The sequence below is a fragment of the Podarcis liolepis genome, assembly GCF_965112155.1.
Source record: "Podarcis liolepis genome assembly, chromosome: 6".
Lineage (NCBI taxonomy): Eukaryota > Metazoa > Chordata > Lepidosauria > Squamata > Lacertidae > Podarcis > Podarcis liolepis.
The window spans coordinates 77,771,062-77,798,713 of NC_139559.1; the positions used below are offsets into that span (position 1 = coordinate 77,771,062).

The 27,652-nt window shown below is 42.6% G+C and overlaps 1 protein-coding gene across 11 annotated transcripts in view; it reads left to right on the plus strand.

Annotated features, from left to right (window-relative positions):
* The window catches only part of LOC310710349 (uncharacterized protein), a 93,651-nt gene that overhangs the window by 16,235 nt on the left and 49,764 nt on the right, over positions 1 to 27,652 (plus strand). For 6 of the 11 annotated variants that reach the window (XR_014527946.1, XR_014527947.1, XR_014527949.1 and 3 more), the window contains exon 2: positions 17,647 to 17,867. The exons of 4 other annotated variants lie outside the window; for them this stretch is intronic. The gene's annotated coding sequence lies outside the window, so the exon portion shown is untranslated. Of the gene's footprint in view, positions 1 to 17,646; positions 17,872 to 27,652 lie in introns of all 11 variants that reach the window. One more of the 11 variants, XR_014527950.1, reaches the window with a different exon arrangement.

Genomic DNA, 27,652 nt, shown 5'->3' on the forward strand with positions numbered 1-27,652 from the left:
TCCTTTCAAGATGTTAAGCTGCTTAGAGCAGCTCCATGGCCACCCAGTAAAAAAATAAATCTCTTTTAAGATACACCAAGAAAGTGACTGTATGCTGTAGTGTACAGTTCCATGTTGTTGTTGTTTAGTCATTTAGTTGTGTCTGACTCTTCGTGACCCCATGGACCAGAGCACACCAGGCACTTCTGTCTTCCACTGCCTCCCGCAGTTTGGTCAGACTCATGTTTGTGGCTTCGAGAACACTGTCCAACCATCTCGTCCTCTGTCGTCCCCTTCTCCTTGTGCCCTCCATCTTTCCCAACATCAAGGTCTTTTCCAGGGAGTCTTCTCTTCTCATGAGGTGGCCAAAGTATTGGAGCCTCAGCTTCACGATCTGTCCTTCCAGTGAGCACTCAGGGCTGATTTCCTTCAGAATGGATAGGTTTGATCTTCTTGCAGTCTATCGGACTCTCAAGAGTCTCCTCCAGCACCATAATTCAAAAGCATCCATTCTTCGGCGATCAGCCTTCTTTATGGTCCCATACCCTCCAATATTTCTCTAATGTGAATAGAGGAGTCCTATTCCACCACCATAACCACCACCGTAATTATACCCCACCCAACTGGGTTGCCCCAGTGACTCTACGCAACTTCCAACATATATAAAAACATAAGAAAACATGCAACTTTTTTAAAAACTTCCCTTTAAAGGGATGCCTTCAGATGTCTTTTAAAGGTTATATAGTTACTTATTTCCTTGACTTGGGGGTCACATAACTATGCCCTCCAACATTTCTCCAATAAAAATAGGGATGTTCTAAGGAAAAGTGGGACTTTGCAGGATCAAATCAGAAACCAGGATGGCGTCTGTAAATTCGAGGCTGTCCCTTGAAAATAGGGACACTTGGCAGGTCTGCAGTCTGTTCCTAAAAATTTTACAGATAACAAGATGGCTGTTCCCATTTACTTATGCTGGCAGCCATATTTTTCCCTGTACAATGTGTCTGGTAGTCTTAGTGAAGATATGGGGATATAGCTTTTTATGCTAAGAGAGCCTTTCCCTTGCTGTCTTTCAGTATTCTTCATGTTAAATGTTTCCAACTGGCAACACACACACCCTCCCTGGTGTGAGTGTTTGCACATAAGCAATCTGAACCCCCGAATAGGGCAAGTCCCTGTTTGAATAAATTATTCAACTGAACACAGATTGGAGGAGAAAAGAGGGGGGAAGTCGCCTGCTGCAGGCTTTCATACAAGAGCACAGCAGACCTAACAGCTCAAATCAGAGTGAATACATAAAAATGTCAATACCTTTGCAGGGAGGTTTTGACAACACTGCTCTTGGGAGGAGTGTGCAGCCTTCAAGGCCCACTCGGATTCTGCCGTTGCTGAATAAGTCTTCCCCACCACCTTCCAAGCTGGGCCACCTTCTTGATGAGGTGAAGAGCCCCGGAACAAGCCGACCCCAGTTCTTTATTTCATTTATTATTTACTTACCTAAAACATTTATATCCCACCTTTCCAAAAAGTTCAAGGCAGCTAGCCATGAGAAAGGAATACAATACCTGGAGTTGTTGTTGCTGCTGTTTTTTGTTTGTTTGTTTTTAAAAAACCAATCAAAGCAATCAAGATACAGTGGTACCTCCGCTTACAGAAACTTTGGGATACATAAGCGGCAAACCCGGAAGTATTTTTCTGGGTTTTTGCCGCATGTGTGTGCGCAAAAGGAGTCTCTTCAGTTACCAAGATCTGTCCGGACCTCTGGAATGGATCCCGTCCACAACCAGAGGTACCACTGTATAGTTCAACACTATGCAACACTATGCAGTCATAAGGTGAAGTAAGGTGGAGGTGGTTTAATCATCAGATTCAAAGCCCTCATTGGCTTGAGCAATGTTGTGGAACTCTCCACTTTGACATTTGTTATGTAGTGGAAAACAATAACCAGGCAATAGGTAGCAAAGCAAGAAAAGGATTTATTCTTGTAAAGACTGATGTCTCATTCACCTCACGGTGCAGACAAGAGCCAGGTTAAGCAGATACTTTTATAGTTCTCTACAAGCAGCCTGATAGCTGCGTCACTTATTCTAGCAGCCCCCATTTCACCCCATGGCAACTGTCCTCACCCCTCAACTTGTAGTAGTTATAAGTAACCTTACCTATGCATTCGGGGGACTTTCCATTACAGTGGTGCCCCGCAAGTCGAATGCCTCGCAAGACAAAAAACTCGCTAGACGAAAGGTTTTTCTGTTCGCGATTTGCCTCGCAAGACGAATTTCCCCTATGGGCTTGCTTCGCAAGACGAAAACGTCTCGCGACTTTTTTTTCTTTGACTAAAAACAAAGACATGTTTTGTTTATAAAGTTAATTTATTTTCCCTTAAATTTTTGAACTGCTCTTTACAGTATGTGTGACTTTAAAGAGCAGTTAATAAACTGTTGTTGTACCAAATTTGGCTATGTTTGGACTTTTTTTGACCATAGGAACGCATTAATTGATTTTCAATGCATTCCTATGGGATTTCGTGCTTCGCAAGACGAAAAATTCGCTAGACAACAAAAATTGCGGAACGAATTAATTTCGTCTTGCGGGGCACCACTGTACTCCTCTCTGCTCCCACTTAGTTTTCCCTAACTTCTTTTGTTCTTCTAACTTGTCATTAGCACAATCTACTTAACATCTAGCTCACCCGCAAGCTTGATCCCTTACCTTGTGGTTAAGCGAGTGTCCTGATGTTGCCTGGAACAAGGTGTTCAGAGATGCAACTGCTAGCAGCTTACAAGCGAACATTACTGCATTTCCTAGAAATAGGTCCTAGATTTAGCTTAAGGTGCTTTCTTAAAGTGAGAAAAGAAACTATTGTTTCTGCTTAACTTATTTCTCTTGACCAGAGTGCCTCCACTTCCCAACACAATTCCAGCACAGCAGGCAGAGCAGAAGTGAGGGCTGGGAAACCATCTTGAGTTCTTCCATTTCCTTGCTATTGTGGTTTTGTTGTTACCACTTCTACCACCACCACATAACATATGGGCACCTTCTCCCCCCCCCCAGCACCTTCTAAAGATGGTCTTCTTTCAGCGAGCTGTCTAAATGGAGATCTTTATCCCAGTTGACATCTGCATCAGATTTGAACTGGTTTTATGTGTGCACTTTTGTGTATGTGCGTATATATGTGTATGTGTGTGTATTGTTTTTTATATACAAGTGTGTGTGTAAATTTTAAACATAGGTTGTTTAGTCGTTTAGTTGTGTCCGACTCTTCGTGACCCCATGGACCAGAGCACACCAGGCACTCCTGTCTTCCACTGCCTCTCGCAGTTTGGTCAAACTCATGCTGGTAGCTTCGAGAACACTGTCCAACCATCTCGTCCTCTGTCGTCTCCTTCTCCTTGTGCCCTCCATATTTCCCAACATCAGGGTCTTTTCCAGGGAGTCTTCTCTTCTCATGAGGTGGCCAAAGTATTGGAGCCTCAGCTTCACGATCTGTCCTTCCAGTGAGCACTCAGGGCTGATTTCCTTAAGAATGGATAGGTTTGATCTTCTTGCAGTTCATGGGACTCTCATGAGTCTCCTCCAGCACCATAATTCAAAAGCATCAATTATTCGGCAATCAGCCTTCTTGATGGTCCAGCTCTCACTTCCATACATCACCACTGGGAAAACCATAGCTTTAACTATATGGACCTATGTCAGCAAGGTGATGTCTCTACTTTTTAAGATGCTGTGTCTAGGTTTGCCATCACTTTTCTCCCAAGAAGCAGGCGTCCTTTAATTTTGTGACTGCTGTTCCCATCTGCAGTGATCAAGGAACCCAAGAAAGTAAAATCTCTCACTGCCTCCATTTCTTCCCCTTCTATTTGCCAGGAGGTAATGGGACCGGTGGCTATGATCTTAGGTTTTTTGATGTTGAGCTTCAGACTATATTTTGCGCTCTCCTCTTTCACCCTCAATAAAAGGTTCTTTAATTCCTCCTCACTTCCTGCCATCAAGTTTGTGTCATTTGCATATCTGAGGTTGTTGATATGCTTCTATTATATTGCAAAATGATTCAGGAGGCCTCATGGAAAGTGATTCATAAACAACAACACTTTTTACCTCCTAATGGAAACCATGGGAAGAAAATGGAAGAAAAAGGCTTAGACATGCTAAGAAGCATATCTAAATTTCTTCCTGGTTTAGATCTTGCCCATTTTGTGGTCCACCCTGGCACATTTCCCAATTGCACCCAGCGCACACTTGTTATTTGCCATACAAATGCTAGACTTGCAACATTAGTTGGGCAAGGAGTACAGAAGCTTCAGTGAGGAACCTTACATCACATCTCTTCTCCAGTGTAGGAGTTCTGTCTCCAACTTTGAAGAGGAGTGTTTTTCCTTTCCTAGGATTCCCTCTTAGCAGACCACAGAAGTGTACTATAAATCACCATTACTTAAAAGAAGAAACCAGGCAATTTTCCAGTCACTGATAGTGATAATCTGAGGAGTCCCTCCCAGTTTTTTTTCCTGCCAAGAAAGGCTTCTAAAGCACTAAACATGTTAATACAAGACCAAATCAACAACTAGGCTTTGCTTAGCTGTGGGATTTAATTCAGGCAGAAAAGTAAACCAGCAGGCCCCAAGTCTATTAATATATTTCTGGCCTAACAACAACCCAGCTTGTTCCATCTGCCACCAAGATCTAAAAATTAATGTCTTTTAATTAAAGAGGGGACTGGAGGTCAGTAAGTATTTCCTCCCATTGAAGAAGTTGCCAGTCCCCATGTGAATTATTTAGACAAAGCATTTGGAGGGAGTCTAAGCTCATTCACATGAGAACAGACCCTGACTAAATTACGCCGGCACAGAATGAGGGATAGGTTTGGGAGATAAAGAGGCTTGCAAAAGTGGAACGCAATCATCTTCACTCAAACCCAATGAACATCTTTAAACAAGAAAAGGGGGCTGGTATATGAAATAAAGGAATAATAATGAGAAAACTCCCTATAGGCTCTGCCTTTTTTTAATGGGCTTCATCAGAAAAGTCTGGCTATCTAGATAACACATTCCCATCCCAACTCGCTTCAGTATTATTTTATGAATCCGTCATGTCTCTAATGTCTAAATTAGCAGCATTTCAAACTTTACTTTCTAGTTACAGAATAGAATGCCAATTTTCTTCTTAAATTATTTATTCTTGCATAATGTACCATTAAGCCTGCGGAAAGTGCCCTTTGCCACTGTGAAATACGCTTTGAAATGATCTGACAAGAGACGGCTTGATTCTAGCCTTACACCTTCAGTAATGATCTCTGGGTGATATTTTTTCTCTCTTTCTAAATGCCACAAAGCAGGTTCCTTTTGTAAAGTCTGTGACAGACTTGTAATAATTTTTCAGTTCATCACACACACACAAATGGGTGGGGGATATATTTTGAATAAAAGAAGTCAACTGACTGCACTAAAAAAACCCAGGTTCTTAAAATATAAACCACACGCTAGAAAATGAAAACATTAATGTGGGTATATGACTAGTGTTTTCAGCTGATGTTTTACATTTTATAAATGCCATCGTGAAATTGAGGCTGTCCATCTAAGGCTGTTTCATCCATGCTTAACAGCATAATCTCATGGCCACTTCACTCAATACAGTCATCACAAAGATATATTTTGAAACTGCCTCCAGCCAAGGAAATTCAGATGTGGAAACCTGTTTCCAGGATTTCTGTCATTCATCTGGAACAATTATTGTGCTTGCCTTCAGAACAACCTTGGAAGATACCTCTGTGTTATTCTTACGGGGATGCAGAATAAGTTTGTAATTGGGTATGGTGGTGCTTCAGAAACAAACTGATCTGCGTGCCTCTCAAAGTTTCACCTTGGTTCCTAATGAACACCAGTATGCTATACACTCCAACCATTTTCCGATGAAAATAGGGACATCCTATTCAATTATCTATCTGTCTATCTATCTATCTATCTATCTATCTATCTATCTATCTATCTATCCATCCATCCATCTATACCCCCCACCCATCTGAATAGGCAGCTTCCAACGTATATAAAACATAATAAAACATTAAATATTAAAGAACATCACTATACAGGGCTGCCTTCAGATGTCTTCTAAAGGTTGTATAGTTACTTATCTCCTTGGCTTGGAGGTCACATAACTCCATACCGTTCAACATTTCTACCATGAAAATGGGGACATTCTAAGGATGTCTAAACCACAGAGCCTAGGGCTTGCTGATCAGAAGGTCGGCGGTTCGAATCCCCGCAACGGGGTGAGCTCCCGTTGCTCGGTCCCAGCTCCTGCCAACCTAGCAGTTCGAAAGCATGTCAAAGTGCAAGTAGATAAATAGGTACCACTCCGGCGGGAAGGTAAGCAACGTTTCCGTGTGCTGTTTTGGTTCACCAGAAGCAGCTTAGTCATGCTGGCTACATGACCCAGAAGCTGTACGCCGGCTCCCTCGGCCAATAAAGCAAGATGAGCGCCACAATCCCAGAGTCGTCCACGACTGGACCTAACGGTCAGGGGTCCCTTTACCTTTAAGGAAAAGTGGGACATTCCAGGATCAAATCAGAAACTGGGATGACTTCTGTTAATCCAGGACTGTCCATGGAAGCAGGTACTTTGTTCAGCTGCATATGCAAGCCTCATTAATGTGACACCACAAGACATACAAATTACAGTACCCCTGGAGGCATGCAAATAGGAACTTGGTGATGGGCAGTGATTAAAAGTGGCAGTATTTTAAAGAACCATATCCATTGGGTAAGTGCAGCACTGTCAGGAGGATTGAAAACAATAACACTATTTTCACAAATGGTAATCAGGTGGAGATCGTGTAAGTTTAATGAAATGCGAATGGCAACTGGGTTTCCGTTTCAATAACACGATAAAAAATGCGCCATCTGGTGAAATATCTTTAAAATACTTACTATTAAATTAGTCTGCCTAGGTCAAGCCATCCTAGTCTGTAGACAGAGATTGCAACCATGTGAGATGCAGCCCTTAGCTTTTCTGTATGGTTCATCTCAAGGATATATGACTTCATGACTTCTTACTGGCTGACACAAAGACTACCTGAAGTCTCCAGGTATGTATTCAGTGAAAGAACACCTGCAACAATTGAGGCAAGGTGTTCTCTCTTATGTTTCAGTCTCCCAGCAGACCCTCCAGAAGGAAACAGGAAATACCGTATTTTTTGCTCTATGACTCACTTTTTCTTCTTTTTTTCCTTTTTAAAAAATATTTTTATTGCAAATTTTAAACAGAAAAAGAAATCACCAAACATATACGTATACAATACCTTCACCAAAAAGTAACAGACAAAAGAAACATAAGTAAACAAAAACATAGACATAGAATAGAAGAGGAAAAAATCACAGCCGTTAATACTTCATTTTTTTCATAACTATTTGGACTTCCTCACATCTCCCTTCCTGCGTTCTCCATAATAAAGTTACAAACAGAAATTTATTACCTTATTTCAGTTCTTATTTTATAGTTCTCATATATTATGCCTCGAACTTTAATTATTTTTATCAAATACTTAACTGCTTGGTTTAAACATAACATTACTTCAAATTTCATCTTTATCATTAAATTCCACTTTTTCCCTCCTAAAAATTACCGGTAAGGGGAAATGTGTGTGCGTCTTATGGAGTGAATGCAGGCTGCACAGCTATCACAGAAGCCAGAACAGCAAGTGGGATTGCTGCTTTCACTGCGCAGCGATCCCTCTTGCTGTTCTGGCTTCTGAGATTCAGAATATTTTTTTTCTTGTATTCCTCCTCCAAAAACTAGGTGCGTCTTGTGGTCTGGTGTGTCTTCTAGAGCAAAAAATACTGTAACTATTTACAGGTTGGTCAACAGCATCAGTTTAGAACTCATTAGCTGCGCTTCACCTTGAACCTGCAGGTTTGGTCTTCTCTTTCCTTTCCTTCCTCTGCCCCAACCTTTCCTAAAAATATACAGTCCCCGAATCCAACTTGTCTGTTTGACCATTCCTTGCTCCCTTAGTTTTCCCTCATCTTTCCTGAGCTGCTTTTTACAACTCCTTTAAACTGGCTATGCAGTCCACATTATGACTTGTCCCCATAATGGCACCTATGCCCCTCTGTTCCCGATCCTTAATAAATATGCTAAATAACAATAAACCTGTTTATTGTGAATAAACCTGTTAAATAATGGTGCCTGGATTGACATCGCAGAGCAATCTGCACTTTCCTTGGCTGACTCTTAAGACCATTAACACCATCTATTAAACATTCATGTGGGTCTTAGTGCTTAATTCTTCTCTTTGATTTTTAAAGCGGGAAGAGGAAAGGAATCAAAGTGCCTGTGTTTAATAATGTCAACACTGCAGTGGTTCCAATTACATTCTGAAGTTGACAGTTAATGCTGAATTGAAAGCAGTGGTCTTTTAATTAGGTGCCATGTTCTAGGTTCACACGCTACTCTGTTATCTCCTTCCCAGGGGAATCAGCCAGGATTTGTTGAATTAGGGATAAAAAGATTCAATATCTTTAATGGTGCAACTGAAATGAATTTTCCGCCATGTATTATGATGGCCGCAGCAAAGCTTAGCGGCTGCTACTTTGAAATGCTATACAGAGCTACAATTTTGTTTTTATGTTTTGCTCCATTTAGAGGAGGCTTCACTTCAGAGGACCTTCAGAGGAGACTTGACGGTCATGGGGGAATGATTGGTTGGGATGGAGGAGAGGGTTTTCTCTGTAGACGTGTCCAAAGAATGGAATTCACTTTCCTACGAAGTCTAGTTGCCCTCTTCTTCCTTGACTTTCTGCCATGTGGTTAAGACACATGGCAGAAGGTCTAGCAGACATTTTCACTGTCAGGCTGAGTAGTTTTAATAGGTTGTCCCAACCTGTGTGTGTGTGTGTGTACATATATATATATATACACACACACATACACACACATAGTGGTACCTCGGGTTAAGAACAATTTTTAACCTGAAGTACCACTTTAGCTAATGGGGCCTCCTGCAGCCACCATGCCACCGCCACGCAATTTCTGTTTTCATCCTGAAGCAAAGTTCTTAACCCGAGGTACTATTTCTGGGTTAGTGGAGTCTGTAACCTGAAGCGTCTGTAACCCGAGGTACCACTGTATATGGAAAACCAACAGTACCATAGAGCAAGTGAGGCCTAATTGTCTCTTTCGGACTCAAGCTCCAACACTACCAGTCATCCATCCTCTTTCACACAGAGACCCCCTTTGATGACATCACTTCCAGCCAGGGAATGGAGTGGGGAGAATGACATATTGTCTTCCAGAAGGCTCTCCAACCATTAGCTCCTATGACAATATTTCATCTGTCCTTGGCCATCGTGTTAGTTATGCAAAGGCCCAACAAAGGGGCATTCATAGCCTGCTTGTTATACCAGTTTGACCTCTTTAGCAGTCTCTTTCTACAACAAGAGTTTAGAGAGTTAGAGCCATCCAAACATAGATGAAAATCTGCTCTATTTTAAAATCATTTCAAAATGCCTCCCTCCAAAAAAATGATTATTATTAAAAAAAATTAAAAAGCAAAAACAAAACTTGATTCTCCCTTCTTCATTCCCCACCCAAGTTCATTTTAGATTATTTTTGCCTGTGGACAAAGGCTCTTTTAAGGAATTCATTAGAAATTAAGTTAGCCTTCTGAAATTCTGAAAATAGCCTGGGAAAACTCAGTTAATCCTCATATTAATGTATTTTGGAATCTGTGACTAAATATTGTATTCTGGGATAATCTCAATTGTGTGCCAACACTGAATATTGAAATGCCTAAGCACTGGAACAGTATCAACACGTTTGTGTTTCTTTTTCTACATTGCTTTGCACATTAAACAGATTGATTGCACAAACCTTTCCCAAAGACAATGTGAAAACAGAGTGATGGTTCTAAGCCATATAGCTGTGGACAGCAGCACAATGCAAAGCCAAGATTTTGAGTATGAGAGAGTTTGGATTTGGTGGATCTTGTGCTTTCCTGATTTATTCTATGCCTATGTAAGCCCCTCACCCTGAATGAGCCAGAAATATGGTGGTGTATGTTTCTGACCCTAGCTCAATCAGGGTTCAGCTGGTGGAACTTAGGCTGGTAGAATTTACAGTGGTGTAAGTAATCCAGTTCCTGCCAACCTAGCAGTTCGAAAGCATGTCAAAGTGCAAGTAGGTACCGCTCCAGCAGGAAGGTGAACAGAGTTTCCGTGCACTGCTGTGGTTTCACCAGAAGCGGCTTAGTCATGCTGGCCACATGACCCAGAAAAACTATCTGCGGAAGCAGACAAACGCCGGCTCCCTCGGCCTGTAAAGCGAGATGAGTGCCGCAACCCCAGAATCGTTCGTGACTGGACTTAACTGTCAGGGGTCCTTTACCTTTACCTTTTTAAGTAATCCAAAGCATTGTGTGGCAGGAGCGGGACATTCAGGACCCTGGTATTGGGTTATGTTGGGGGGGGGCATGGTCAGAGCAGGGCCAAGGTTTGTCTGTGCAACTCCACTACCTTGGATAAAGGGCAGCATATAAATAAAATAGATGAATAAATACCTCCAACACACCTTCTTCCAATGTATGTTGGGATTCAGCTCCCCAAAGAAACTCCTCAAGTGATGGACAAAGCTGAAGAGGCCTGGAACAAGATCTGTTCTCATAAGTGAAACCTCACTTCTCCAAACTGGAGGCTTCGCTTTGAATGAAATAGCCAAACAATTTCACAGGAAGCAAACAGAAGTGGGATAAGGCGATGAACATTTTGCAGAGGGGTTCTCTGAGGCTCTAAATACAGTCACGACTTTTCAGCATTCCACAGGGGTTTTGTACGGCTGTCACCAATGCATTTGTTTAATTCATTACTTCTGACATTATTACAGTGTGTTCTTGAGATAATATGCTACTACTGATCCTTCTTTTGCCCTGCAATAGCATATTTTTTTAAAAAAAAAGACTTCTGTGGAAATTCAAGGGAGATTTTGTCCTATTTCAGTCAGGCAGCACAAGGCAACTCAGAAAGTCATGCTAATTAAGTTTTCTGCGACTGTTTTAGACCTAGCTCCCAATACACACCAAAAATAAATCTTAAAGCCTTGCTAAAATCTCTGTGGTCACTGATCGGGTCAGTTAGATGTGTGTAGAATGAAGGCCTAAAATAGCAACTACGTATATCAACGAGGTCAGAGGCCATGTTCACATATTAGCATTGATAGAAGAACCAGTATTAGATGACATGATGATGTGGCGGTGCTCCTGACAGCTGAGTTACTGCTGCTGACCAGGAAAGAGATGGGGAGTGAGGAAACAGCAGGGAAGTCAGGATGGTGCAAACACACTGGTAGAGCCAATCCGGTGGTCCTGCAGTGTGTTTTCACTATGTTGAGCTCCTTGCTATCTCAACCTGCCCCCTCTCGTTCCTGGTCAGCAGCAATGACTCAGCTGTCAGGATGTCAGGTGAATGCCACGCCATGCCTTCTGCCACTGAGAATATTCAATATAGTTTTTAGTCTCACACACCCACCAAAAAATGCCAGCCCAACAATTCATCTTTCTTTCTTTTCTTTCTGTTACCTCAGATGCCTAATGATGTTTTAGGACAAAGATGACATAGTTAGAGCGTAGAAGTTTTGTGACATAAAGAAAGAAAATGCTTTGGAAGTGAGTTTGTTATTATCTTTTAAGCCAAATAAAGTATAGCTTCACATTAACATGTTTCTCTGCCGCAGAAGAGAAATGAGTTTGCTTGCTTTTAATAACTTATCATGGCAAAGAAATAGAGCGAAGTTAAAAAAAAAAAGAACTTGTGTTAAGGCAGCGTAAATTAGCATGGTGGTTCCCTGCTTTTGTAAAGTAAAAAATAAAAACGAGCCAGTTCCCACATGTCATCGTTAAATAGCGATATTTCAATGCAGTGAAAGAAAGCAAAACCCTTGAATATCAATTGAGTCCTAACTGTTTCAAGCACAGTGCAGAAGATATGTAGTCAGTCCCACTTACGGCAGTTACAGAAACAAGCAAAGAATATTATGGTGAGGTGTCTGAAGAATGACGTGGGCAAGAAATCAAAGGATTGTGTGAGAATTTAACAAAGTATCAAGTATTATTATGGGTGTCAAGTTGACTGACGTCCACATAAGGAACTGCCCACAAATAGGAAAATGGATCTAGGTGAAGTACAGCACAACAAAAAGTCCCAGGTAAATCTACTTACTGTTTTGTATGCCTTCTGAGGCCAACAATAGGCTTAACCCAGTATAAAGATGCAATCATGAAGCACTGAACATGATTTGAAGCCAGCCAGGTGGAATGTATTAACGTTGTGGACTAGTTATTATGACATACCATAAAACTGTCCCAAGTAGTTTTGCTTTCCTGAGGGAAATAAAGTATGACCTGGGTATCTCGGAATTAGTATCCCTCCAGTTACACTTGGGTCATAAATTACTAGCCAAACCTTTCTTTTAAAAACAGTGCTAGAAATTGTCTTGAGTTGTATTTCAGGAGGAAGAGCAGCTGGAAGGCTCTGCGCCTCCATGCATAACACCTGCCAGATCAAGTTGCCAGATGTTATTTTTGCAACATATTTCCCCCGCACAGTTGGACGGGAGTTTTGCTTGGTTTTGTTTTCTTCCAGTTGGCATTAGCTTGTCAGCATTGCAACCTGCAATTTTATCATAACGCTCTTCATGTAGCTTTGGAAGGAGCTGCAGCAGATCCTAGAGCAACCACCCTAGAACAAGGGATCCCCAAGTTCCATTTAGTTTCTGTAGCACTTGCAAAATATTGTATTGCATTCACAAGAGAAACACGTACCAACAGCTCATGATGGAAAGAAAAACAGAAGGTGTGTCTGCTCATACATGTATGGGGTGGCCAGTGTGGTGCAATTTATAGTAATGATGATGATGATACGATATGATAATCTTTATTGTCATTGTCTCATACGGAATGAAATGATGATTATGTGGGTGGCACTGTGGTCTAAACCACTGAGCCTCTTGGGCTTGCTGATCAGAAGGTTGGTGGTTTGAATTCCGTGATGGGGTGAGCTCCCATTGCTCTGTTCCAACCTAGCGGTTTTTAAAGCACACCAGTGCAAGTAGATAAATAGGTACTGCTGCTGCAGGAAGGTAAACAGCGTTTCTGTGTGCTCTGGTTTCCGTCACGGTGTTCCGTTGCACCAGAAGTGGTTTAGTCATTCTGGCCGCATGACTTGGAAAGCTGTCTGTGGACAAATGCCTGCTGAAAGTGAGATGAGCGCCGCGACCCCATAATCACCTTTGACTGGACTTAATCATCCAGGGATCCTTTATCTTTACCTTTACCATCTTTAATAACATGATCCTATGTCTGTCTGTTCAGAAGTCTCCTTGAGTTTAGAGAGAGTTATTGCCAGCTAAGTGGGTTTAAGAGTGCAGTGCAAATATCCTGTCTCTGTGGAGTTGGTTCCCTCCAACAGATAGCTGAAGAGCGAAAAGTCAAGGGATTCTGCAAAGAACTCCACAACCTTTTATGGAGGAGACAGGACTCTAGTTTCAGTTTCAGTCCTGGGATTCATGAAATAAACCATGGGTAGGCAAACTAAGGCCCAGCGGCCGGATCCAGCCCAATTGCCTTCTAAATCTGGCCCGTGGATGGTCCGGGAATCAGCATGTTTTCACATGAGTAGAATGTGTCCTTTTATTTAAAAATGCATCTCTGGGTTATTTGTGGGGCATAGGAATTCATTCATTCGCCCCCAAAAAATATAGTCCAGCCCCCCACAAGGTCTGAGGGACAGTGTACCAGCCTCCTGCTAAAAAAGTTTGCTGACCCCTGAAATAAACCTTGGTACGATGTACCGCTGGTGGGGGCAGAGAATTTGCCGGTTGAGGAATAAGAAGGCAGTGTTTCAGGTACTTAAAATGAGTATAAATATAACTTTGCAACAAATATACAAAAATAAATGGCCACCTTTTTTTAAAAAAAGGGTATTCTATCCAGTTATTGGCAGAGAACTTTGCTTCAGTATGGGGGCATGTGGCTAGCTTGCAATCCCAGGTCAGGGAGGCTCTCAGAGATTCTTTTTAAGCTCGGTGACATTCACATTTTAGCATCAAACTTTAGATGTCTTCAGATGAATGCAGGAAATGTGGACTGGGGCAGGGGTGCTCAAGCTGGATCCACCCCTTATGTCCTGATCTACACTGCATGCACCCCTCAGTCCTCCTCCTCTCCTGTGTTGAGTAAGCACCTTGCAGACCATTCTTGCACAACACAAGAAAGGTCAGGGATGTGCAGCGCAAATGAGGGGAGGTCTGCAGGCAGCTTCTACTCACGTTCACGTAAATGAGAGTAGAGCTCTCTACATATGGAAGGAAACACATGTTGTTCCCTTGCAGACCTTTCCAGCACCAAACAGGAAAGCTCACAAACTGAGGCAGATGCAACACCTAAGAGGATGTTGTGGGTTCGGCTTGCATCTGTACCCCTGTCCCCACTCACACGTTCACTGTTGTTCATGCATAAAATTTAGAGCATGAAATTGTCCTAAATTTGCACATTAGCCCTTCCCATAAATACACCACTTTAATCCCTATGGATTTATCATTTAGGCTAAGTTTAACTGTAGCTAATGTGGGCCAAATAAGATACAACGTAAAATGCATCCTTGTTTTTAACATTCAAGTTTTTGAAAAGACAGAGAGCACCAGCTGATAATTATGAGGCTCACAGTGGGTGTGGAGGAATAAATTAACCAGGGTTGCCAGAATACGGCAGAATACGGCAGTTGAAAACAGTGTCACTGAAATAACTGGGGAAATCCAGGTGTATAGCAACCCAAAACTAAAAAAAAAAAAGCTCAACAACTCTGCCCCCCCCAAAAGCAACCCTAAAATTAACCTTTTTTGTTCCAGGTATGGTCCCTGAGGTAAACTGTTCCTCTGAAGCTAGTTATTTGCCTTGGAAGAAAATCTTCTGCTGGTACCAACAAGGGGTTTGCTTTCAGTGCAAATTCCAGCTGCAGGGGAGCGATTTCCTTCAGGACTGCAACAGGGGAGGAATGGATTAAATTCTCCTACGACACTTGTTCTGATCCCAATAGAGATAAGCTTCTCAGCTGATGCCATTTGCATCTTCCTGTTGCTAGCCGCTCTGAGCCTGGCTTTGGCTGGGGAGGGCGGGATATACCAGTAAATAAATTTTTTAAAAAATTATTATTATTATTCATCAATTTGCACAGTTAAATGCAAAAATGCATTTGGCTAAGGCCAAATTGGCCTTCAGACTTAGCAGCCACCAGCAGAGCTACCTGTGGATTGGAAAGCTGAACCTGAGTGAAACTTCCCCAGTGCCAGAATGATTGCAGAGCTAAGGAGATCTTATCTTGTATATTCCTGGGTCTGTACAGGTTAAACAGAGTAGAAAAATCAACAGCCTGGAAACAATAGATGCCAAAGGAAACGTGATGTGTTCTTTTTGTCCTTTGCTGTCCTGTCCTCCCCCACCCTCACTTCCTTTTATTCTCAATTTTCAGTCAATTGACTTGAACTTCTTTCTGTCAGTTACAAACCGCTTTATCTGTTTGTGATCTCTCTTGCTTAGTAAATTAAAAGATAATTTGTTCCACAAGACTGTTTTCACTGCACTGTTTCTGTATTTTCTCCTTTGGCCACTCCTGGGGCCGTTAAACACCAACTAGATATATGACAAGGGATCATTAGAAGGTGGTTTTATGATTTAGTTTGTGATCTTCTGAGAAACTGTCTTTTGCAGCGTTAGGAAACCACTTATCATTGAATGAATATTGCTGTCCTCAAATTAATAAGAAATATGAGTAAGCAGAGCCTACACACACGCACACATGTCACATCAACCTTGCAAAATATAGTTTGGGGTTTCCCCCCTTTCTACGTGGGTTCTGTTGCTCTTTTTCTTTCTCTCTCTTTTATTTACATCTCACCATGTTTAATGAACATATAATTATGTACTTTGTTCTGTCAACTCAACTGACACACCCCTCCCAATAGTGGATCAGTACTGGTTAAGTGAATTGCCCCAGCAATTGTGACTTATACCCAGCCTTGGTACAAGCAGAGGTTCTTATAGAATTGCTTTATTCTGTCTCCAAGACCCGTTTCCAAGTGCTTCCTTTAACCCACAGTTTGGCCCCTTCTTGTAACCAATTCACAGAACAAGTGGGAGTGAAGTGGGCTCAGGAAAAGCTGAGGTGTGATGGGCGGGCCTTGGCTCAGCCTCCTGAAGCCAACCATAGTTGGGTGGTGCAACATCCAATTAGAGTGGAGAATTTTATGACATAGGTAAAAGGAGTATGTAACAAATGTTTCAAAAGACAAGAGAGAAAAAGTTAGACTTCACTGTGTCAAATTTAAACAAAAGGATATAAAGGGGAAAAATTGGAGACACAATGGGTTGAAATGTATAATATAGACCAAGATTTGAAAGAGGGTAAGATATTGCTGAATATGATTGTGTAAAAAGGAACACAGAAAAGGGAGATGTGAGGAAGTCAGGAAGAAGGGTTATGAAAACAATAAGTAAAAAATTGGATTTTTATGTCTTTTTTATTTTTTTTTCCTTTCTTTTTTTGTTTATTTCTTACCTTTTTATGTCTTTTATTGTATTTTTCTGTTTTGTTTTGACTGTGATAATGTTTTTTCTTTGGTTTGATTGGAAGGTTTGTTTTATTGTTTAAAATTTCAATAAATATCTTTTAAAATAAATAGAGTGGAGAATTTGAAGTTAAACTGTCAAACAGGGCTTGACTGCCAGATAGGGATTAAATTAGAGCCTGGAAAGAAGTTTGGTTAGGAGTTAGCTAGGCAAGGCAACCCAAATTATTTCCCTGAGGGGAAGGAAAAGATCTTAAGTACTTAGAAGCGGTCTGTCTAGTCTAGCTCAAGGTTTTTCCATAAAACTTAGATATACAGGCTTGACTCCGCACATCAATAATTACACATTCAGATACTCCTTTAATCATGGGTAATGTGTTCCTTGATTAACTAATATTGCCAAATATTGGTTAATGAATGCATACATCATTAACAAGATGGAGAGTCTGTACTTGAAGTCTATTGGGAAGCAGCACAGCAGGTTGCAAAACAGCATCTTCAGCAATCAACCTTGACCTGAAGTTTGAGCACTTATTAGTTGCCATGACAATAAGAGCACTATGATGATAGGAAAGAGAAATTAGCTAGATTCCATTTAAAATTACTCCGGGAGAGGCAATGTTTGGGAGAAGATTTATAGAGCAGGCAAAGATGGATAGCGCTTGCTTTTGTTAGAGCTCAGTGTTTTGAAAAATCAGTCTGTATGATGAATGTGAGTTTCTTATTATCTAATATAGTTTTATCTAACTTTGTATTTGCCAGAAGAGTCACATGGATTGAAAAAATCTTGTGGTTTTTTTTTTAAAAAAAGTACCACCGAGTAGTAAAATCACATATCAATCAAATTAAATGTGAATTCTCCCCAGCTCCTGGTAAGGGGAAAAAATATAAGAAATTGTAAGGAAAAAAGAGAAAGAATAAGAAAGCCAAGGGAGATTAAAGTATGAATGCTGCTGGAAATAAAGTAGTTCTTCTAAGGGAACGATGAAAGTAAGGGTTGCTTATTCTACATAAGACACTACTTCATGCCAAGATGGAATAAACAATGCAAAATTGTTTACACAGACTAGAGGAGCTCCCAGGATTTCAGTCATCAGCTCTACCTGGAACAGCTACAGGATGAACCCGAGCCATGGCTCTTCCATATAACCTGGAGGATCTAAGCCAAATGGATTTAACACTACTGTGATTAGCTGCTTCAGCTGATCTGCAAGCCCTAAGATGCCCCTGTGCATTGAAATATCACAGACACAGAAACGAAGCATGGAGAAAAGTAAAAGCGCAAGGTGAGTGAGCCACCTGTCTCAGAAGAAGGCAAGTTTCTATCTTATCAAGAGAAAGCAAGAGCGTTCCATAGGAAAGGCATTCTGTAACAATTCCCAGTCTCATACTCTATTCCTATATTTTAAAGATAGATTGTAGACTTTTTTATAGGCACCATCTGAGTAGTCTATCAAATTAAACTCCTTCTGGTTTACTGTTATTTCGGATTTTTGGAATACTGGTGCCCCTGGTTTTCTCCTCCTAGTAAAAGTGACACATGTAGCACAGCTCCCTATGAGGGTCTGTGGGAGCTGTTGTCCCATTTACATCCTCGGAAGGGAATGATGCTCTGCTGGGGCCTCCTTGCCTCTTCCCCACGCCTCAAGGTGAGCTACTGAACCCTGGGGCAGGGAAAGGAAGAAGCACTTGTGGTGGCATTCTGAGGAGCATGCAAGCACATAGCCCACTTATCTCAGTCCTGCTCACAAGCATTCAAGCGTGGACCATCACTTTTGCAAGCATATTTACTTGGATGCTCACAAAACACCTAAAATCCACATGTGCCAAAGAAAGACATGCACTAGAAGCAGATAACTGGTTTGTTGTTGTTATGTATTTTGTGTTATTTTTATCTTGTGTTTTTGTGTTGTGAACCGTTCTGAGATCTACAGATAGATATCAGTATATAATAATAATAATAATAATAATAATAAGAAGAAGAAGAAGAAGAAGAAGAAGAAGAAGAAGAAGTAGTAGTAGTAGTTTGGGTGGTCCATCATAACACTGTACAGATTACTACAGGGTGTTGAGAGGGGTTATTTTTAACTATTAAGTGGGGGGGGGGAAGCAGTCGTAGTCTAGGCCAGAAGTGTTTTCCCTTGGTGACCCCCACCATGTTGAAAAGTGTGTGTGTTTGCAAAGTGTTTCCTGTCCTGTCCAGAAATGCACCATGCAGGGTGAAGCCAGCTCTAGATCTTTTCTAAATAAATTGAATAAAACCGGTTAATGCACTGAAAGATATATTTGAAAAATGAATGTTAAGGGGAACAATGCCAGTTGTTAAGCAAGATAGCTAAAGTAACGGGGTCATGTCCTCCATTGTGACATGCCCTTCTCATAGTGGCGATGCTGCCACGTGTCAGGATAGAGGGGGCAGGATGGAGACAGGGTTGCAGCTGTGTGGTCACATGGGCAGGAATGCCACATTGGGAGACCACACAGCCTTGATGTTGCTGCCATCTTGCCCCATCTCAGCGGCGGTGCTACCGCCATCAGGGAGCATCAGCATGGCAGACACCCCCTGTGCCCGCCACTCCTGCCACTCCTGGAGCTGCCACTACCAGTCAAGATATGTGGTTCCTGTCCATGATGTGGATGAACATCGGCCACTAAGAGGAAAACAAGCTCTAATATAGAGAAGTACAGTGGTACCTCGGGTTACATACGCTTCAGATTACAGACTCCGCTAACCCAGAAATAGTGCTTCAGGTTAAGAATGGCCGAGGGAGCCGGCGTACAGCTTCTGGGTCATGTAGCCAGCATGACTAAGCTGCTTCTGGTGAACCCCTCAACTTGTAGTAGTTATAAGTAACCTTACCTATGCATTTGGGGGACTTTCCATTACTCCTCTCTGCTCCCACTTAGTTTTCCCTAACTTCTTTTGTTCTTCTAACTTGTCATTAGCACAATCTACTTAACATCTAGCTCACCCGCAAGCTTGATCCCTTACCTTATTGTCATAGGAGCTAATGGTTGGAGAGCCTTCTGGAAGACAATATGTCATTCTCCCCACTCCATTCCCTGGCTGGAAGTGATGTCATCAAAGGGGGTCTCTGTGTGAAAGAGGATGGATGACTGGTAGTGTTGGAGCTTGAGTCTGAAAGACAATTAGACCTCACTTGCTCTATGGTACTGTTGGTTTTCCATATACAGTGGTACCTCGGGTTACATACACTTCAGATTACAGAATCCGCTAACCCAGAAATAGTGCTTCAGGTTAAGAACTTTGCTTCAGGATGAGAACAGAAATCGTGCAGCAGCGGCACGGTGGCAGCGGGAAGCCCCATTAGCTAAAGTGGTGCTTCAGGTTAAGAACAGTTTCAAGTTAAGTACGGACCTCCGGAACGAATTAAGTACTTAACCCGACATACCACTGTAAATAACAGCGAATGGTATTGTTAGCATAATATGCACATGGCACATTGCTCTGTAGAACTAGAATTTGTATAAATGCCTACTGCATAAGATCTCAGTTTGGGGTGGGGAAGTTGTTGACCTTCAGATGTAGGTGGATAGGAAGTCACATGACCTCTTCCTATTTTTTCTGCTGGCAGGGGCTGATGGGGCTTGGAGTCCAGCAACATCCATAGGCTCACAGAGGGTTTCCATCCCTGCTGTAGGTGAAGCTATCCTATTACAGTGGTACCTCAGGTTAAGAACTTAATTCGTTCCAAAAGTCCGTTCTTAACCTGAAACGGTTCTTAACTTAACCTGAGGTGTGCTTTCGCTAATGGGGCCTCCTGCTGCTGCTGCGCCGTGCGCAATTTCCATTCTTATCCTGGGGCAAAGTTCTTAACCTGGAGCAACCACTTCCTGGTTAGCGGAGTTTGTAACCCGAAGTATCTGTAACTCAAGGTACCACTGTAATATCTTTGAACTTGTTCCTTTATGCATTTTGTTTTAAGATGAGCAGGAAATTATTTTGGGGCATTTTATCATAAAGAGGAAGAAATCAAAGTGAAGTTGAAACTGTGATAAGAAATCCTTTTTTACAAAGAAAACAGGAACTAAGGCTTAGCGACAAGACAGCAGACCACATGACTAGCAAGCAGGTTCATCGTGAAGTTGGGCAAAAGAAAGTGGGTGAGATCTCTAGAGGAGAAAGAGAGAGAGAGACGGAAAAATAACTATTGAACGGATAGACTGGAAATCTTATTAGACCAGCTAAAAGGATAGAGAAATGGAGCAGATAGGACAAGGAAGAGCTAATATCTTGAGGTTTATGAGTAGAAGGAGACATGTCAGTAGTTAAAATAAGCACACAATGAGAAAGAAATCTTTGTACCAGGGAAATGAAAATGATTAGCACACAGAAAAAGAAGTTTAATTTACCTGCCAGAGGTGGAGAAGAGGTGGGAGGGTGGCAACGTGGACATCAAAGAAATATAAAAGTGTAGCCAGTAGCAAAGAAAATGCTCATTAGATCTAGAAACATGATATTGCCTTTTGAATGGAAGATAAAATTAATTTCTTAATTAATAAATAATATTCTTTAGATGGCTGCAAGGGTAGACCTGCTTGTAATTATAAATCGGGTTTGGTTAGAGACTTTTTGCCGATAAGATCCTTCTGCCATAAATTCCATTCATTTCCACAAGGATTAATAGCAGCAGTAAAGAGCTTTTAAGAACTGAACAACGTGGCAACTCTAGGTATAGTTTCTGTCAAGGTATGACCCTGGCTGGAAACTTTTGAGGGGGAAAGTGTGTAAATTGGTTTCGCTTCTTAATTTTGATATTAGCATTGCCATCCAAATTCACCAGCATCAAATATTTGGATGAAATCTCTGGGGTTGTCAGGATCAAAGTGGACTTGGGAATCGTCCCGGGCCCTGTGTAGCAACAAGCATTGTAATAATAAATGAAATAGTGGATGCAGCTCTTTTGAATAGCAGCAGAAACTTCCTAGCTGTGGTTGCCACAGTTTTAAATATAGCTGTCTCCCTTTGGAGTGGCAAAATAGTTTGAAGCATCATGTTGTGGGGGAAAATAAATAACTGTGACCAGTTCCTCTGTAGTTCCATTGTAAAATAATTGTCTTGAAGTATAAAGGAAGCCTCTGTGTGTTTCACATAGATTATATAGACCTGAAAATAAGACGAAAAGCAACAGTCAAGTAATTCCAAACGCAAGCAAATCAAGACATTGTTTCCTTCATTCTGGAAACATCTATGAGATAAATTTAATGGATGCAGGTTTTCTTAAGAAGGTCTTAGTTCAGCTGTTGTCCCAGGAGGTGCAAGTATCCTCCACTGCTGGTACAAGGCCTCCCTACCTCTTCAGTCTTTCTTCATATACTGAAAAGCACATCCTTAGGCAATATCCCTTGATGTACAAATGAAAATTTCTCAGTCCCGCAGTAGACTTCTGTGTCTCAAGCTTCACCAAGAGAGCTCCAGGCAAACACTGGAAGAGAGAGTATTGATCATGAGGGATTTTGGTCCTAATGACCAGCAAGCCCAGGGTCCAATGGAGCCTCATTAAAAAGCTTCCTGTATCTGCTGCCTATGTGACTGCAGAACATTGTGTTTGTTTCAGCAAATCCCAGAAATAAGGCATTCAGCAGTATGATGGCAAAAACATCTGTGTGTCAATTAGTGAGCTGGCGTTCAATAGCCGGTCTGCTGATGGTTACAAACACCTATTGCTTAGCTCTTGGGGTCACTCCCAAGGGCTGTTGAGTCTTGTTTATGAAGCTTGAAGAACTTTTTGTATTCCCCACAACAGTGCAGTTAAGATTCAGGGAAGGAATAACTACCAGATGGTTGTATTGTATGTTTTGGGATGGTGTTAGTTGATAGTTTGGGATGTTTGGTTTGTTTTGTTTTTTGCTAGGTAGCAAATAGCCAACCATTCTTTTGCAGTATTGAAAATATATTGTGGTATTTGAAGGTCTTCATTACTCCATTCTTGACTCCTATCCAAACATGATAATGTTGTCATCCTTTTCTGGTCTCCATCGAGACCAGAGTTCCCATGTTTGTGTGGATCTCCAGCTGTTTTTGGACTATAACACCCATCACCCCTAGCTAACAGGACCAGTAGTCAGGAATAATGGGAACTGTAGTCCAAAAACAGCTGGAGACCCAAGTTTTGGGTCCACATGTAAGTCCTGTTTTTCAGGTGATAGAACACATGGAAGGAAATGTGGCTCCACTTCAACATTTTGTGCCTCATGTCAATCCAGCTCTGCCTAGGAATGCAAAGTAATAAAGTTATTAATTATGTAACTAATTATATAAGATTCTGTTGCAGCAAACATCAGTACAAATAATGGGGGGTTTTTTTGTTGGAAGCAGAACTGCAGCAGAACAGAAACAGCACTACATGCAACAAACATGGGTTGGAATGGAAATGGATTCCTTCTTACACCCCTAAACATCAACTAGACTTGCTCTCATTTAATTCATGTCAAGTCATTGTTTCTCACTCCATTGGGGGATTTTCCTGTGTCACTAGTGACCTTTGCAAGCTCTTGCAGTGGCATAGGAAGTCTTCATATGTTTGAAAATGGAAATTTACCTCTGCGGTGAAGCAATCTCATGAAAGAAATGGAATCGTTCATCTGCCCTGCAAGTCTCTGGTAATATTGCTGTTAAGGAAGGTGGAGGAAGGCAATTCTGTGGAGTTACAATCTATTTCAGCTTTGCAGAGATTGTATGTGCAAAAGTTTACAGGGTCTGAGTAGTGAAAAGTCATGCAACTAAGAGATTGTTGCATCAAACTGTGTTTTGGTTTTTTGGGGAGAAAGAGTGTGTATACCATAAATGAGCAGTATCAATGGTGAGGAATGTTTTCTGTCCAATGTAAGCAGGAAGCAAACAGATTTAAGTTTACAAATGGAAAAGGAAACAACAAGGAAGTAAATTTCATCAAAATGAAAAGGATTCAGATCATATCTTTCCTAGCGTTGTATGCCAATAAATCATCCTGCTGTGCACCCAAAATATTAAGGCTGATAAAACTGTCCAGTTTTCAGGAAAAAAATAGATATATTTTTGTTTGCGTTTGCTTTATGAAGATTTTTGAACTTTTTGTTAAGAACTTTCTAAGCACTTCTTTCTTTAAAAGGAAAGTAAAATAACGATTCAGTCAACAGTCTTGCTATGGTACCAACAGTTGTGTTGTGAATCTGTATCATTCTCAAGTTACATGTCACATGTCATGGCAGCCACCTTTGATGTTCCCTCAGGAGATCCCAGATAAGTCAACAGTCTTGAGAGAGGAGGAGGGGAAAAGAAAATTATTAAGCCGAACCTCCTCTTCCTTTCCCATACCCCACAGCCTGCTGAATCAGAGAGGAGTTTTCACCTTAAGCCTCTTGCCTTACTCCCAATAAAGTAGATGGACCAAATATATTTGAGGCTGCCAAGGAGGGAGGGATGAGTTTGCCCATTTGTTATTTTTCCAATCTTAAATTCCATTCTTCATATTTCCACATCAATTTTGCAATTTTTTAAAAAGTCCTTATACATATTTATTCATTTATTGCTTCCCATGCAACAACCATAAAAAAATCAACAATGCAAATGTATAAAACAGTTTGAAATTCAGCATACCGTATTTTTCGCCCTATAGGACGCACTTTTCCCCCTCCAAAAATGAAGGGGAAATCTGGGTGCGTCCTATGGGGCGAATGCAGGCTTTTGCTGAAGCTTGGAGAGCGCACCGACCCCTCTCGCTCTCCAGGCTTCAGGAACACACCCGCAGCCTAGGCAGCCCTACGGGAGGTCCAGCAGGGATGTCTAGGCTGCCGATAGCAGCCTGCAGCCCGGCAGGCGGGGCGCCCTGAAGCAGAGCGCCCCCCGCGCCAGGCAGACATCCGCAGTGTGGGGAGCCTTGCAGGAGTTCCCCGCAAGGCTCCCCACGCTGCGGATAGCAGCCTGCTGCCCGGCGTGAGGGGCGCCCTGAAGCAGAGCGCCCCCCGCACCAGGCAGACATCCACAGCGTGGGGAGCCTTGCAGGAGTTCCCCGCAAGGCTCCCCACGCTGCGGATAGCAGCCTGCCGCCCGGCAGGCGGGGCGCCCTGAAGCAGAGCGCCCCCCCCGCGCCAGGCAGACATCCGCAGTGTGGGGAGCCTTGCAGGAGTTCCCCGCAGGGCTCCCCACACTGCGGATAGCAGCCTGCTGCCCCGCGGGGGGGAGGGCGCCCTGATGCAAAGCGCCCCTCGCGCGGGGCAGACATCGGCCAGTCCCACAAGCTCGGGGGACAGCAGGGAGGCGCAGCGCCGCCATCCCGCTGTTCCTCGATCTGGTTCTGTTTCCCCGACCTGCTTTTGGGGGGGAAATAAAGGGAATTTTTTTCCCCTTTATTTCCCCCCAAAAAAACTAGGTGCGTCCTATGGGACGGAGCGTCCTATGGGACGAAAAATACGGTAGATACAGATTGGGGGGAAAGAAAACCAATCAGCATTTTTTGAAAAAAATGCACATTTCTCCTAGCATACATATTTGTGTATGCACTTTGGCCCAATCTATTTTTCGAAAGCAACTTCCTCTAATATAATGCACTTTTGCATGCGATTTTCAGTAATATTTGCATTTGTGTGCTCACTTTCCCCTCATTTATACAGTTTTAGACTAAGTTAGGCCCCATTTATTTCACATTTGGTGTTATTTAGTCTGGATCCAACCCATTACTTCTGCACTTGCTTCAAATATGGAAGCAGAAGAGGCTCACCAGGTGGTGGGCTGCACAGGACCAACTGCCCAGTAGGTTGGTTGCTGTTGCTTAGTGGGAGGGTAAGGAGCAAGGAGCTCGTCCTACACTCGAGTAGGACCCTGACTGGCATGTTCTCTCCCTCCTGGTCATTCATTCGGGAGCTTCGAAAGCTTTCTTCAGCCCGAACATCACAGTGACCGATGCCAGCTGACATTGACACACTTAGGGATCCACAGTGTCTTTGCAGCTTGTGTAACAGACCTCAGCAACTCAGCATTTTGGCTAATCGACTTTATTCACATATAAACACACACGGAGCACTGCAACATGGTTCCCTCTTTCTCTAGCATCAGACAGCAAAGAGAAAAAGAACAATAGTCTCACTTCACGGAACACAGTAACACAAACATCCTGTCCCCATCACTTCCCACTCTGTGGAGTCAAAACATACACCGTCATGTGAAAGACAACAATCCCATGACTGCAATCTTGGAGAAGGAATTCTAACAGGTAGCAGGGAGGTCAGTGTGGTGCAAACGAGCTAGCAGGAACACTACATTGGTGCCACTGGAATGTTTGCACCATGCCAAACTCCCCGCCACCACCTTACCAATCCTCCCCATCTTTCCCAGTAAGCAACAGTGACCTGCTGTCAGAGAATACTCTGAAGATGAGGGTTGGGGAAGGCAGGGAGATCAGCTTCTAACAGAAGAAGAGGGGGACTATTCATCCCCCCCCTTGCTTTCAGCATTTCCAGAAGCAGAGAGACAGGCAGACACAGAGCTACCCAGCTTTGAGATAGTTGCTGAGCACCCAGAAGGGAGGGAGCAGCTGGGCGATACATCAATAGAGAGTGAGGGGGGGGGACTCTCTACCTCCCCCCGAACTAGGAGGTCTGAGCATGTCAGAGAACAAAAGAGACGCAGGGGAGGAGAGACATCCCATTGGCGTGCTACTTGCTGCGGAAGGGGGGGGGGAGTCAGAGTGAGCAACCCCGATCCTTGGAGAGAGATGCCGATCTGTGTTCGCAACATCGTACTGTAATAAAAATACTATAAATCTACGAGATGCTCATTAATTCTTATTGGTGAGCTACCAGAAGGGAGAAGCGAACTCCTGTACTTGACACCCGCCTGCTGGGAAGCTAGTATAGTGGCTCTGCTAGGAGTCGCCATATGTCTGGGAATTCCCAGACATGTCCTCTTCTGGGGGTACTACATGACTGGCCAGGGGGGAATTTTACAAGCAAATGTCCTGGGTTTGGGGCTTATAATTTTTGTGTGTGTGCGTGCACACAGGTGGCTCTGGTGCTGTTGCCGGTGACTAACGTTGTGGCTCGGACTCAGGCTTGGCGGTAGCGGCATGGCTATCAGACGATTGCCCTAAAAAAGCTCAACAGCTTTTTGTGTCCAGCATTTTGCCTTTTGAAATATGGCAACCCTAGGCCGCACCCAGTGAGTTGTAATTAACTGCTAATATGAGAAGCTAAAGCTGATAACTTTTCATAATAACTTCTGAAAGCTTTCCAAGGGAGGGGAGGATACCTATTGATCTTGTCTTGGGCTCAGAGGTGCTTCTGAGCTCTTATCACCCACCACAGGTTGTTGATTAATGAGGCAAGGTGTGAGATTCCAACTTCTGAAGATAATTAAATGCCAAGATGCCATTCAAATGAGTGGACATAGTGGAAAGAAGCTTCAAAAAGAGTCACAACCCTCCCCAGCTTTGAGAGGCAGTTTCGCCATCATCACAGGAAAGCAGATGACGTCCCCCCAAGGTGCCAAATGCCATCAAAATTTAAACAAAGAGATGCCAGATTGTTCCACATCCTGGCAGTCTTCCCTCCTTCCATGAGAGATGGCTCCCCCCCACCCCCGCACTTCTAATGTTCAAATATGCCTCGTACTGCCTTTTATCTCCCCTCCCCTTTCAGTATCACAGGTTTAAGACAAGTCTGTCTTGATACGGAATAAAAACACACACAAAGATTACTTAGTCACGCCGAAATTCTCAAGGTCAGGGAAAAATCCATTTCAAAGAGGTATTGCTGTAATTCTGTCAAAGCAGCCCCTTCATTTGTCTTCAGGCCTAGGGATCGTGTGCCGTCGTCTACTCAACTGTAGGTAAGGGCCGGGGAAGAAGATTTCTCTCTCAGTATTTATTGCCTTTCCTTTATAGTGATTGATTAGCTGGGAGTCCAAGAAACAGCAGACTATTCACCTGCGGCGCTACTTAAAAAGCTAACGACTTGCGCAGTCAATGGGATTACGCCAGCCCAGGTGATGCTAAACGCTGTCAGGTGGAACATTCCATTTTGAACTAGACCTTTTGGAATTACCGTAAAGGGTTTACAGGCTGGCACCAGTTTA